Genomic DNA, 14491 nt, shown 5'->3' on the forward strand with positions numbered 1-14491 from the left:
TGTCATCTAGCCTTGGCTTTAGATGCTAAACTGTCAAGGCTAGATCAAAATGATCTATCTGTCACCTTGGGCTGACTTCACAGGTGTGACAGATTACCTTTCACCTTAATTGGTAAGGGCCTGTTATCTTAGCACAATGCTGGTGCAAATCCTGGCAAACTTACCTACACAAAGACATTGAATACCACAAACACTTAGATGGATCACTATTTCTTGACAGGACTAGAAACTTGGAAATGAACTATGGGTTTTAAAAAATATATAATTTAAAATGCATTTATAATGTTAATATTCAGAGTGCTTTGTTTCCTTTCAATAATCCTCTGAGGGAGCTCACTACTGTTAACAACAAAGCCCCTGAGTCAGTGGCATCCCCTCATCATTCCCAACAGAGCATTTCCCTGGGTCCCTGGTGTTTCTTTCATTCTGTATTTAGAAATATTGCTCGCTTTCCCAACAAGTAGGTGCTATCTTTGGGGAACATGTAGGGACTTAGGATTATGTAATTCAGTATCCTTAGAGTCAGATACAACAAATCCATTCTTTGGAAGATCTCTGAAAGCTAGGATTTCTTTAGAATTAAGGAAAATTAAGCCACTATGTCTCTAGTCAGCCGCCCTGAGCCTGTTTTGGCAGGGAGGGCGGGATATAAATCAAATCAAATAAAAAAATTAAAAAATAAATATGGCTGTTGATAGAAAAGGGCAAAGGTGATTGTATTTTGTATGTTGACCAAATGATTTCATACAGCAGAACTGTGGAAAGTGCAGCTTGTGCCTGCTTGTTACCCAGTTTCACACCCAGCAGCCCTTTTGTTGTCCTGTCTGTCAAAGTATGTTAACACATCAGTATCTTGCCCCTACTTTACATGATGATTCTCAAGCATAGTGTCACTGAGGTGGATCTTCAGAAAAGTAATAGTCTATAAACTAAACAAAGTTGGTTGCAGTTGTGAGGCTTAAGGCAAGCCGTCTCTCTGACTTAAATTTTTCATATGTAAAGAATGCTGCTTAGATGTAGTGGTTATGTGTGCAGATTCTAATCTGGGAAAACTGTGTTTGATTCCCCACTCCTCCATATGCAACTGCTGAAATGATCTTGGGTCACTCATAACTCTGTCAGAGCTGTTCTGCTTGAGAGCAGTTCCTGGAGAGCTCTCTCAGTCTCACCTACCTCACAGAGTTTCTGTTGTGGGGAAGGGAAGGGAAAGGAGATGAAAGATACATTACAACAGAAAAATATTATTGTTTAATTTCATATTATTGGAGAAAAAGGCAGACTGAAATTTCTTATTCTGTTAAATCTATATTACGGTACTTATCTAGTGAGGCAGTTTTTAGAACAGAATTCCCTCTATATTTGGTCTCAGCACATTTCCAGCTTAGTTTTGCTTGTTGTGCAGTCTGTACTGGCTTTTGTCTCCTCCAGATCATATCTCATTTTAAGAGGCCTCCCTTGATTTCTTCCTGAGGTAGCTAAATTAGAAATCCCTCTTGACTTGCAGTGATAGCTGTCATGTCATTTTTTCTGGCAGGGAGTAATTTGCACCTCTGGGAGAGAAGGCAAATCACCACAGTCACCAGTGGGATTAAAATCTGCTCTTTGCCAGCATTTTTTTTTTCTGTGTTATGATGGATAATTGTGCATCATAAGTGCCAATAACAACAAATTCAAGTCCAGAAGTACCTTAGAGACCAAGAAGATTTTTTGGGATAGAAGCATTTGAAAGTCATCTGGTGACATACCTGATGCATGGAACTTTCACTCTTGAAAGCTCATACCCCCCAAATATTGTCAGTCTCTAAGGTGCTGCCGGACTTTAGAACAGAATTCCCTCTATATTTGGTCTAGCTGTTCTGCTGCAGACCAGCATGGTGACTCTCAGAAACTATCATCAATAACATTGAATTCCTGAAAACATGCTGGCAGGGTTAGTAAGATCTTATAAACTTGCAGTGTATAATTCACAGCAGTAGGAGATGAATTCATGAGTGATTAATCAGTTTAAACAGCTTCTAGTAGTCTCGCCTCTACCACACCTCTGCTTACTATCACTAGAGTAGTTTGGTGCACTGTTCTGTCATTGCTGTTTGCATAATTGTAAAATTTGGGATTTTATAGAATTTAGGATACTTTGCAGAAGTCTGGACTGGCTGTAAGACCAGAAAACAAATGGAATAAATTGAAAATGAAGGAGCTGGAGAATAGTAGGGAATTTAAAATTAGGGCTGGAGACCAAGGCAAGATGTCCCATGGGGAATATTCTGTGCATGTGAACAGACCTCAAGGCTGCAGTGAAAAGATTAACAATTCATGAATAAATGCTCTTGAATGCTCAGAAACCAAACACAGCTTGATAAAGACTTTTGTGTTTGGAAGCCTGAAATGCTGTGCCTTCCATAGTTCCTTGTAATTCAGTACAGTCAAAAGTCTAAAGATATTCTTGTAAGGGCAACTAATAGCAGAATATGATGTGAGGCTGGTGTGTTCCTTGGAGTTGCTGTGCTAAGATAAAAGATGCAAAGTAAACAAGGAACTCCTGCAGTTTTCCTTGGCTGCGAGTAGCCAGACCAGGATACTAGGGAACTAGTACTGGGATCAGTCAGGGTTAGCACTGTGGATGCATGGAATGCACAGCATTCTATCTTACCTGTAATGTGCAGACAGGTGCACTGTCCCTGTTATGCTTCCTTAGAAATTCAGATCTACTATTCATGGGAACCCCAAGTTAGATACCACTGGCAAATGCTGTGAGGGACAGTTGGAATCACATTGGCATTTAGTGTTCCATTGTGATAGGAGATCAAGCATAGCTGTGTTCATCTTCCAAAGAGACTAGAATTGGTTTTGAGGATGACCTGTGCCACTCAGCCAGTACTCAGCAGCACAGATCAAATCAGTCGTTCATGTTAAGTGCTCTTTCATCCATCCATCTCATTCTTTCTTGCAGTGCTTTTTCTGGTGTAAAGCCATTTGCTTTCTGGGAGCAAGATGTTGTTGGGAGACATAATTAACTCAACCCCAGAGACCAATCCTATTTTGAATTGATACTGAGGGTTTGACTTTCTCAATTTTTTTATTATAGACTCATTATAATTACTACCTGTTCCAACAGGTAAGTGTACCATAATAACAAATCAAAAACAACGCAACTTAAAAATATCTCATATGTTACCATTCCACACCACTTTATATATATATGTCTATTTATATTTTCTATTTTTTTATAGCAGAGGAATAATTAAGCTTAACAATGCTGCTTTCCCTAACAGATTTTTAAAACTTAATACCACAAGCATTCAATATAACTTCTTATTTTCTTTCTTCTTCTATATCTTGATTATTCCTTCTACTCTCAAAAAAAATCCATAAAGAATAAATTCTAACTATATATCTCAGTCCCTGGAGACCTTAAAATTTAAGGTCAAGAAGAAACTCTTCTTTCTTCACCTGGACTGAATTAAACAAGGAGGGATGTTACCCAGGTTCTCTCACCAGCTGACCCCACCCAGCCTTTAATTCTGAAAGAAAAATCAATAAATATAAATTATAAGTTTCTTCTGCTTTTCCCTTTTCTTGTTGCTTCAATGTCTTTTAAATAGAGTCCATATTTTCTTCCAGATTGACATGAGCTTCCTCAGTACACGCACGGGTTGTCCTTGAAGGAACGAGAGGAGAGCATTCCTTTCTCTTATTAACTCTTGATGTAGGAGAGGAGGGAATTAATTTAGAGAGTAATATCTCACCCGAGGCTGTGTCATAAGCTATAAACGAAGTGGAGCCTTTTTGGACACATAGTTTGCCTGATTGTAGCCATTTATATTTAATTTTTAAGTCCCGCAATTTGGCAGTTGTGTCCTTAAGGTCTCTTCTGATTCTTAAAAATTTAGGAGGAAGATCCGGAAAGACCTGAATCTTTAACCCCTGGTAGTCCAAGCCTCCTCTCTCCCTAGCCTCTGCAAAGACTCTCTGCCTCATTCTAAAATCCTTGAACTGCACCACAATATCTCTGGTATAAGACGAATTGTTTTCACATACCTTGCCAACATGATATGCTTTCTGAATGAGTGGGAGAATTTCGACTTCCAGGTGGGTTACTTCAGCAAGCCAATTTGCCATGAATATATATAAGTCCATTTCAGCTTCCACATCCGATTTAAAACCTCTAAATTTTAAGCACAGCTCCCGGCTACGAAAGTCCATTGTTAAAACTCGTTCCCTCGTCCATGCATCTGAAGTCATCTCTTGAGCTTTTTTTTAACGCTTCTTGTGCGGTCTGGGTTGCCTGTTTACAAGAATTCTCTAATTCATCCAGACGCTGACACATTGGTTGAAGCATAGAAGTTATGTCCTCTCGTATTTCTTGTCTTAATTTAGACATAGCTTGAGACAATAAATTCACAGTGAGAGGGCTATCTTCAGTTTCTGGTTCCTCATCTCTCCCCAACCTTGCGTGGGAGGTGGACGGCTGTTCCAAGAAATTAGTTAAAGGCTGAAAGCTTTTTTCCTTCTGCTTGGTTTTCTCCCCCCCCTTTCGGAGGCATCTTTCAAAAGTTCAAAAAATATAGTTAAAGGGGTGAAAAAAGATATAACTTTGGAGACAGCTGGGAGAGCGTTAGGCAAAAGTTCCTGACCGGATATTGGTCAGAGCCACTCCCCCCGATACTGAGGGTTAATGATGGCTCCAACACCTGGCAATCTGGGCTTGTTAAAATGCACTGGATACTTTCAAAACTGAACAAAACTAGAAATGTTGGAGAAAAAGGGAAGCTGGGAGTGTATATCTGGCCTTCTGTCTTTATGTTTGAGGCAGAGTTGGAAATACTGCTTTGACACCAAGGTGAAAATCTTATTGTATTCAGGGAAGAACTCTCAGAACTTGCACTGTTCTCCCAGAACTTGCACCGCTGCATACATTTAGAGAACAATCTTAAGTGGAATTCTACCAAGGCCTTTCAGTGGGGCTTACTCTTGGGAAGGTGTTCTAAGGATTGTACTGAAGATAAATTCAGCTGGGTAGCATTGTCTGAAGCAGCAGAACGAGGGTTTCCAGTGCTCCCCAGTGGATGAAGTTACCACCCCAAACATGACATGCGTACATCACCCAGAAGTGATGTAGGCACATCAGTGACATCAGGAAGTGATGCTTTGGTTTTTGGGCAAAACTTTATTGTAGAATTAGCTTCAAACCACAGAGTTTTGCCCAAAAACCAGAATGTCACCCCCCCCCCCAATGTGTTTATATCACCCAAAGGTGATGTAGGCATGCTGTGATTCTCCCCCCGCCGGAGCATCCCGGTAAGTCTCTTGCTGGCTTGTTGCTTTGGACCTGGCAACCCTAAGCAGGATAAAGTTTGAGTCCAGCTATCCAAAGAAATGTGCATGCACATAAAAGATTATACCTTGAATAAAACTTTGTTGGTTTTAAAGATGCCACTGAACTTAAACTTCTTTCTAAGGATTGCACTATTAAAGGCTATAGAATTTTGCACGTTTTCTATGTCTGGATTGGGAAAAGAGTGTACTCAGGAGGAGGTTGGGAACAAGTTCTTTGTTTCCTTATTTATGTATTCAGTTTATATCCCTGTCTTTCTTTAAGGTACAGAACATCTTACAAAAATATTTTGAAATATCCATTTAATTTCCATTGATCCATTAATTTCCATTTCCATTAATATCCATTGAAATATCCTATTAATTTTTTTTTAAATAGGCCATAATACTCCTACAATGTTTATGCCAATAATGGTATGAAATTGAAACGGAATACTTCCACAATAAATGACACCTTATGGTAGTAAAACTTTAGAGCAACAAGTGCCATGATACTTATTGGCTGGGAAGCCACAGATGGTTGTTTGACATGCCACCTGTGGCTCTTCCAAGAACTGTTCCTTATGGCAGCTGCCCCCTTTTCCAGGAAAGCATGACATTTATTTAGAAATCTGGATAATTTTATTACTGCTATGAGCCCGATATGCAGCTTTCCCATGGTGATGATATCAAGGTGTGGAGCTGTAGGATTTCTGTGTAGGGAACTGGGTCAACATTGTGGAATGGGGATATATGTAAGTGCTGTCAAGTTGAAACCAACATGGCAACCCCAGCAAGGGGTTTTCCAGGCAAATGGTTTGCCATTACCTTCCTCTGCAGAGTCTTCCTTGGTGGTCTCCCATCCAAATACCAGCCTTACTTAGCATCTCAGATTTGATAAGATCAGGCTATACTGTGCCCTTTCCCTCTCATGGGGGTGTTTAATTCCCCCAAAATATAGAAACAGCACACATAGCTTTAAGAAATGGATCTGCTCAGTGGCTCTTGCTAGGCAACCATAACAGTATTGTCATCCTTCAATAACTGGGTTTTTTCCCCCAACAGAAGAGAGTGAGAGGGTCAGGACCATTTCCAGGGCTGATTTCACTTTTGAGGCCCCCTGCAACAACAACCTGGTGGCTTGTTATGAGTCATACAAGCCTCAGAGGTGGAGCAGGGAGTAAACTGGAGTTGTTTTTGCTGTGTCTGGTTGGCTGCTAGGGACAATGAGAGAGATGCTAAGGCAGGGAGTAAAACTTTATGCACAGTGCTCTGTGTTGGCATCTCTCTCTCCCCTTGACAGGCTGAAAAACTGGGCTAAAACCAATAAAATGAATTTTAACAGGGATAAATGTAAAGTTCTGCATTTAGGTAGGAAAAATCCAATTAATGGTTATAGGATGGGGGAGACTTGTCTTAGCAGTAGTATGTGCGAAAAGGATCTAGGTGTCTTAGTGGATCATACGCTGAACATGAGTCAACAGTGTGATGCGGTGGCTAAAAAGGCAAATGCAATTTTGGGCTGTATCAACAGAAATATAGTGTCCAGATCACGTGAAGTGATGGTATCGCTTTATTCTGCTCTGGTAAGACCTCACCTGGAGTATTGTGTTCAGTTTTGAGCACCACATTTTAAGAAGGATATAGACAAGCTGGAATGGGTCCAGAGGAGGGCGATGAAGATGGTGAAGGGTCTGGAGACCAAGTCCTATGAGGAAAGGCTGAAGGAGCTGGGCATGTTTAGCCTGGAGAGGAGGTGGCTGAGAGGTGATATGATCACCATCTTCAAGTATTTGAAGGGCTGTCATATAGAGGATGGTATGGAATTGTTTTCTGTGGCCCCGAAGGTAGAACCAGAACCAATGGGTTGAAATTAAATCACGAGTTTCTGGCTCAACATAAGGAAGAATTTCTTGACCGTTAGAGTGATTCCTCAGTGGAACAGGCTTCCTCAGGAGGTGGTGAGCTCTCCTTCCTTGGAGGTTTTTAAACAGAGGCTAGATGGCCATCTGACAGCAACGAAGATCCTGTGAATTTAGGGGGGAGATATTTTTGAGATTCCTGCATTGTGCAGGGGGTTGGACTAGATAACCCTAGAGGTCCCTTCCAACTCTACGATTCTATGACCCCTTGGCAGCCACCTGAGATTAAGAAATTTGAGGGAAAATGCTTGGCTTCTTCCTGCACCCAGGTGGCTGGTCAGGGTGCTGCCACTGCTGTCCTTGTGTTCCCTCCTCTCCCCGTCAGAAAGTTCATTGAGCTACTGCTGTCCCCTGCGCCCCACCCCCCCCAGGACAGCTCCTTCTTCCTCCCTACAGGATAGCTGATTGAGCCACCACTGGAGAGCCGGTTTGGTGTGGAGAGCCGGTTTGGTGTAGTGGTTAAGTGTGCGGACTCTTATCTGGGAGAACTGGGTTTGATTCCCCACTCCTCCACTTGCACCTGCAGGAATGGCCTTGGGTCAGCCATAGCTCTGGCAGAGGTTGTCCTTGAAAGGGCAGCTGCTGTGAGAGCCTCTCCAGCCTCACCCACCTCACAGGGTGACTGTTGTGGGGGAGGAAGGTAAAGGAGATTGTGAGCCGCTCTGAGACTCTTCGGAGTGAAGGGCGGGATATAAATCCAATATCTTCTTCTTCTTCACTAAAGGACCTGTGCGAAGGGCCTTTGGGGAACACTTTATAGTATATTATCCTTAGTTGTTAGCTCCATACTTAGAAGGTTCATTAAAATATTAGACCAGTTTACTGATGATAGGGTGGATACTGTCAACATGTTGTCATTTCTCATACTGTTTTAAGAAGTTCAGGACTTCAGGCCAAGTCAAACCACCATCATGTTATGCAGTTTCCTGTTCCTTTAGAGAACATCTGCTCAGATTTCTTTGTAAGAAGGTTTTTGATGCTTCTGCAAGGCTGAGCAGCTGCAGTTTCTTGTAATGTGTCCTTATGCTTCACTCTCCTTCACCAGGCTTTATACATCATAAGGATCATTTTATGAAGCCTTGGAGTAGGGGAAGACTGGGCGATACAATCTCTATTGTCTGCCCAGTGACAGGTACTAGAACTATGCAGTTTAAAAGGCTGTAGCAGGGGAAATCTGGAGGCTTGTCTTTCAGGATTCCTCCTGCATACAGTAGGATACATAGTTATAAAAACAGACATAAATTTATATTGTATGAAAAAATCACTCAATAATCTGAAAAAAGAGACTGTGATAAAGATTTCAAGGACAACAACTATGCCAGTGGAAAGATTGACTCTTGCATCCTAGTAGTGTGGAAGATTTAAAAAAGCAAAGCTGGCTAGTCTAGAGTTACTCTGAGAAAATGTGAGATGTACAGAAATAGAAATAGCAGCATCCAGGCAGAGGGGAAACTGTGATTTGTAATGTATTTCCATTTTAGCCACCTGCAGTTCTATACGCAGTATATCAGTAGTGATTAAAGCCAATCCTTTATATTTCTTTTTAATTACATCTTTATTGTTTTACATTCCTATCAAACTTTGAGGCCCAGATAAGCAAGTGCAGGAGTTTCACTTCTAAGCAACAAGGATTACTTATACTTCTAGATCACCCTCAATGTTAAGATCATGTTTTAGTTTGTAGACACATCCAGAGTACACAGAGTCTCTAGTTCTCTTGTTCAGTATGTAGTAGGTATCCTCAGCAGTAGAAAGGAAAATGGGTTTTGCTGGACAGAAACAAAATAAGGAGCAAAAAACAGCCTTAATCATCAGACACCTTCCAGCATCAGGCATTTGCAGTATAAATCCTATTCCCTTCCCATAGCTGCATATCTGTAGCATTTACAGTTTAGTCTGACCACCAATTTTATTACAAGAAAGGGAAATCCTTCCCTCTCTAAGCTGATGGGAGTAGAAATACTAAATACTGAAGAATGATGGAGGATTTCCAACTGCTGTGATTCCCTAGTGTTTAAACTCTGTACATCCTTTGTTGTTTTCATAACAAAAATATATGGTTACACAAAGAAATTACTTTGAATGCATTTACTGGTTTATGGATGAGTCCAGAGGGTTTGGTTGGTTCCTAGTTTGTTATTCTACTTTTCTTTATTTTTGCTGTGTTTATTCTGGAATGTAAGTGATATAGAAACAGAGAGAGGTAAAATCTCAACTGGTTGCTTTTCACCAATAGAAGGGAAAGGGGCCACATCTAGACTTGGCAAGTGAATAACTTGGATTCCATAAATACTAATAGTCTTGAGAGGAAGGTTTCAAACTGAGGACAGAAATCACTGGAAAATGAAGATAAATATCAGTAGCAAATTGTGACTGAAGATATAGGCACAGTTGCTATTTCCTGGGGATTACATACATCAGCTGGGCTTCAAATCACAGAGGGGAAGTTCATGTGTTTGGGAAGGGGGAGCAATCTTGCTTTGTGACATGAGCTAATTGATGAAGTAGCCATTCAGCTGTTACATTCAGAATGTAAAAGAAGCTCAGATAAAATACATACCACAAGTTAGGAATAGAAGCTCAGATAAAATACATACCACAAGTTAGGAAAGGCACAAACAGGCATAAGAAAAGGCCTGCATGGTTAACAAACAATGTAATGGAAGCTGTAAAAGGTAAGAAGGACTCCTTTAAGTGGTGGAAAACCAGTCCAAGTGAGATTAGTAAAAAGGAACACAAGCTGTGGCAAATCAAATGCAAGACTGTGATCAGGCAGGCAAAAAGGGACTATGAGGAGCATATTGCAAAAAACATAAAGACCAACAATAAAAATTTCTTCAAATATATTAGAAGTAGAAAACCAGCCAGGGAGGCAGTGGGGCCCTTGGATGACCAAGGGGTAAAAGGATTACTGAAGGAGGATAGGAAATGATTGAGAAGCTGAATGCATTTTTTGCCTCCGTCTTCACTGTGGAAGATGAGAACTTTTTGCCCACCCCAGAACCACTAATTTTGGAAGGGGTGTTGAAAGACCTGAGTCAGATTGAGGTGACAAAAGAGGAGGTCCTACAACTAATAGACAAATTAAAAACTAATAAGTCATACATCTGAGAGTTCTGAAAGAACTCAAAGTTAAACTTGTGGATCTTTTGACAAAAATCTGTAATCTTTCATTGAAATCTGCCTCCGTTCCTGAAGACTGGAAGGTAGCAAATGTCACCCCCATCTTTAAAAAGGGTTCCAGAGGAGATCCGGGAAATTACAGGCCAGTCAGTCTGACTTCAATACCGGGAAAGTTGGTAGAAAGCATTATCAAGGACAGAATGAGTAGGCACATTGATAGGCACAGGTTATTGAGAAAGACTCAGCATGGGTTCTGTAAGGGAAGATCTTGCCTCACTAACCTGTTACATTTCTTTGAGGGGGTGAACAAACATGTGGACAAAGGAGACCCGATAGATGTTGTTTACCTTGACTTCCAGAAAGCTTTTGATAAAGTTCCTCATCAAAGGCTCCTTAGAAAGCTTGAGAGTCATGGAGTAAAAGGACAGGTCCTCTTGTGGATCAAAAACTGGCTGAGTAATAGCAAGCAGAGAGTGAGTATAAATGGGCAGTCTTCGCAGTGGAGGACGGTAAGCAGTGGGGTGCCGCAGGGCTCGGTACTGGGTCCCATGCTCTTTAACTTGTTCATAAATGATTTAGAGTTGGGAGTGAGCAGTGAAGTGGCCAAGTTTGCGGATGACACTAAATTGTTCAGGGTGGTGAGAACCAGAGAGGATTGTGAGGAACTCCAAAGGGATCTGCTGAGGCTGGGTGAGTGGGCGTCAACGTGGCAGATGCGGTTCAGTATGGCCAAGTGCAAAGTAATGCACATTGGGGCCAAGAATCCCAGCTACAAATACAAGTTGATGGGGTGTGAACTGGCAGAGACTGACCAAGAGAAAGATCTTGGGGTCGTGGTAGATAACTCACTGAAAATGTCAAGACAGTGTGCGTTTGCAATAAAAAAGGCCAACGCCATGCTGGGAATTATTAGGAAGGGAATTGAAAACAAATCAGCCAGTATCATAATGCCCCTGTATAAATCGATGGTGCGGTCTCATTTGGAGTACTGTGTGCAGTTCTGGTTGCCGCACCTCAAGAAGGATATTATAGCATTGGAGAAAGTCCAGAAAAGCGCAACTAGAATGATTAAAGGGCTGGAACACTTTCCCTATGAAGAAAGGTTGAAACGCTTGGGACTCTTTAGCTTGGAGAAACGTCGACTGCGGGGTGACATGATAGAGGTTTACAAGATAATGCATGGGATGGAGAAAGTAGAGAAAGAGGTACTTTTCTCCCTTTCTCACAATACAAGAACTCGTGGGCATTCGATGAAATTGCTGAGCAGACAGGTTAAAACGGATAAAAGGAAGTACTTCTTCACCCAAAGGGTGATTAACATGTGGAATTCACTGCCACAGGAGGTGGTGGCGGCCACAAGCATGGCCACCTTCAAGAGGGGTTTAGATAAAAATATGGCGCAGAGGTCCATCAGTGGCTATTAGCCACAGTGTGTGTGTGTGTGTGTGTGTGTGTGTGTATATATATATATATATTTATATAATTTTTTTTTTGCCACTGTGTAACACAGAGTGTTGGACTGGATGGGCCATTGGCCTGATCCAACATGGCTTCTCTTATGTTCTTATTTCTTATGATGATAATATGCTCATAGGTTCCAGGCCAAGTCAGCATGCCATGGATCTCATGAGCATATGAGAGAGGATAATGGCAGCCCCAAGTGGCAGGAAATAGCATTGGTTTCCCATTTCAGTAAGGGCCAAAATACATGATATGTGTGACATGTTGAGTATTGAGGAATTTAGGAGTACAGGATATCTAGGAGTACCTAGGACTCTCACTCCCACCAGGTTCATTAAAGAAGGGGGATGACTGGCAGTGACCATATTATTCGAGAGAGAGAGTGCATCATTCCAACATTAAGACCATTTATTAAAAATTAAAACCATAATGCAAAAACCATCCAAACATATAAGAATCTAGTATGCAGTATGACAAGGTGATTGCTTTATTACTCTCCCCTCTAAAACAATCATAAGAACATAAAAGAAGCCATGTTGGATTAGGCCAACGGCCCATCCAGTTCAACACTCTGTGTCACACAGTGACCAAGAAAACCAGGCATCATCAGTGGGGCCAGGACACTAGAAGCCCTCCCACTGTGCGCCCCCAAGCACCAAGAATACAGAACATCACTGCCCCAGACAGAGAGTTCCAACAATACGCTGTGGCTAATAGCCACTGATGGACCTCCGCTCCATATGTTTATCCAATCCCCCTCTTGAAGCTGTCTATGCCCTGTTGTTACATCAGTTGTCACATCTTTCCCTTCAGAAATGGCACATTAGGCACACTTACAGATTTAAACAGTATTTTGATTTATTTGAACAAACTGGCAGGGAAGGGAATGGATATTTACACGATTTGGAAATGGTAGACAGAAACTTAGATATAATCACAGAACTGCATCTTATGTTGCTGACTAAACTAGAGACGTTTTTAGATTCAGGGTTGCTTGGCTTCCACTGAAGGTAACAGATGTCACAATGCTTTTTCTTTGAGATTGCTTGTTTTAGTTTGCCTTTTGAACTTCACACTGGTTAATCACACAGTCTTGAGAATGTACTCAGCTTTTATCCCTTTATTTAAGACTAGGGTTTTTCAGCTAGACCCTTTTTTCTGGCAAGATAGTTATCTTCTCTTTACAGGGCTGGTGCTAGGCTTTCTGGTGCCCTAGGCGAATCCCCCACTAGCACCCCCCCCCCCCCATTATTAAGAAATATAGGGAAAATGAAGAGTGCCAAATTTGAAACTTTTCACATTTTTAATTTACTGATTTTTAATTTTAATTTTTAAAAAATGTGATAAGTTATTTACAAAATTGTGGGAATAAGTGCTTGCCGGCCACACCAGGAAGGAGGGTGGCAGGATAGGATGAGGTGGGAGACCAAGTCGCACATCGGAGAGATGGGGGTGGCATGGCTTTGTTGAGGGCAGCTTGGTGATGGGAGAGGACAAGGTGACAGTGGTCAGGAGCCAGAGTCATTTGTCGGGGAGGGGGTGCCAGTGGTGCCCCCTAGGCCAGGTGGTGCCCTAGGCAACTGTCTACTTTGCCTACTCCCATGCACCGGCCCTGTCTCTTTAAGATCAATAACCTAGGCTTTTGGTGTGTTTTGGGACTTTCAATGCCACTTCAAACCAGTTGCCAAATCCTTATCTTCCAGATTGATAGTCTTCTCACTGGATATTAAGCTTATAACTAGAAAACCAATTTCCATCTTAAGTTGTGTTTCTTTATTTCACACACAGTTTATACTATTGGACCAGTCTCCTCCAGAGTCTATTTTTCCGCCAAAGCCATACCACACTGGCTCTGAAACAGACTGCTTTTTAAACTCTTCTCATGCTACAAAGTCTCACAAGCCACTACTCTTTTCTTCATCCACTTTCCAACTCCCACTTCCCAACTCTCCAACTGCCTGTCATCCTTTTCTTGACAGCTAGTTGCAGTTCCCCAATCAGAGGGAGTTCAATGAGCTGTCAATCAAGTCAGCTAACTCACTCTCAACAAAGCAGCACTACCTATGAGCATACTGCTTACTGTCTGTGACAGCAGCATACATCATTAATTCAAATTCCAATATTTAAACCTTGTGCACAGCACTTCTATAAAGGATATCCTTGGATGCGCTAATCAAGACCCAGAAAAGAGGGTGGCTGGCCAGAAGAACAAGGAACAAGAATAAAACCAGATATTAAGTACCTTTTCCCATCCATAGGAGCTAATGTAACTGACAGTATGGTCTGTGATGACCATCTGATGCATTGGAGAAAACCCAACCCCTTCATACAGTAAGATATGAACTTTGCCTATAGTTAAAACAATTTCTTTGAGGGCAAAAGCCCTATCCTGGTGTCCCTTCAAATGACAATCTGTATATTATCAGTGGTTCAGAATTACTCTGGGTAACCTCTCTGTGTATGAAGGAGGAATAATGGAGACACATATCCCCATATCTTAGATGTTTAGACTGTTACCCTGGGCTCTGGAAATGTAAACCATCATTTTTAGGACAGAGTGCACTTTTGCTTGAAAAAAATACAACACCTAGCCAGACTATATAGCCTTATAGAGATCTAAGCCAAAGACCTGATAGACCAAAGACCTGATAGACCAAAGACCTGATAGATCG

The 14491-nt window shown here is 41.5% G+C and overlaps 1 protein-coding gene across 1 annotated transcript in view; it reads left to right on the plus strand.

Annotated features, from left to right (window-relative positions):
• Window positions 1–14491, plus strand: part of TMEM151B (transmembrane protein 151B) — a 35869-nt gene that overhangs the window by 9498 nt on the left and 11880 nt on the right. The window lies entirely within an intron of this gene.

Source organism: Heteronotia binoei, chromosome 1 (assembly GCF_032191835.1).
Source record: "Heteronotia binoei isolate CCM8104 ecotype False Entrance Well chromosome 1, APGP_CSIRO_Hbin_v1, whole genome shotgun sequence".
Classification (NCBI taxonomy): domain Eukaryota; kingdom Metazoa; phylum Chordata; class Lepidosauria; order Squamata; family Gekkonidae; genus Heteronotia; species Heteronotia binoei.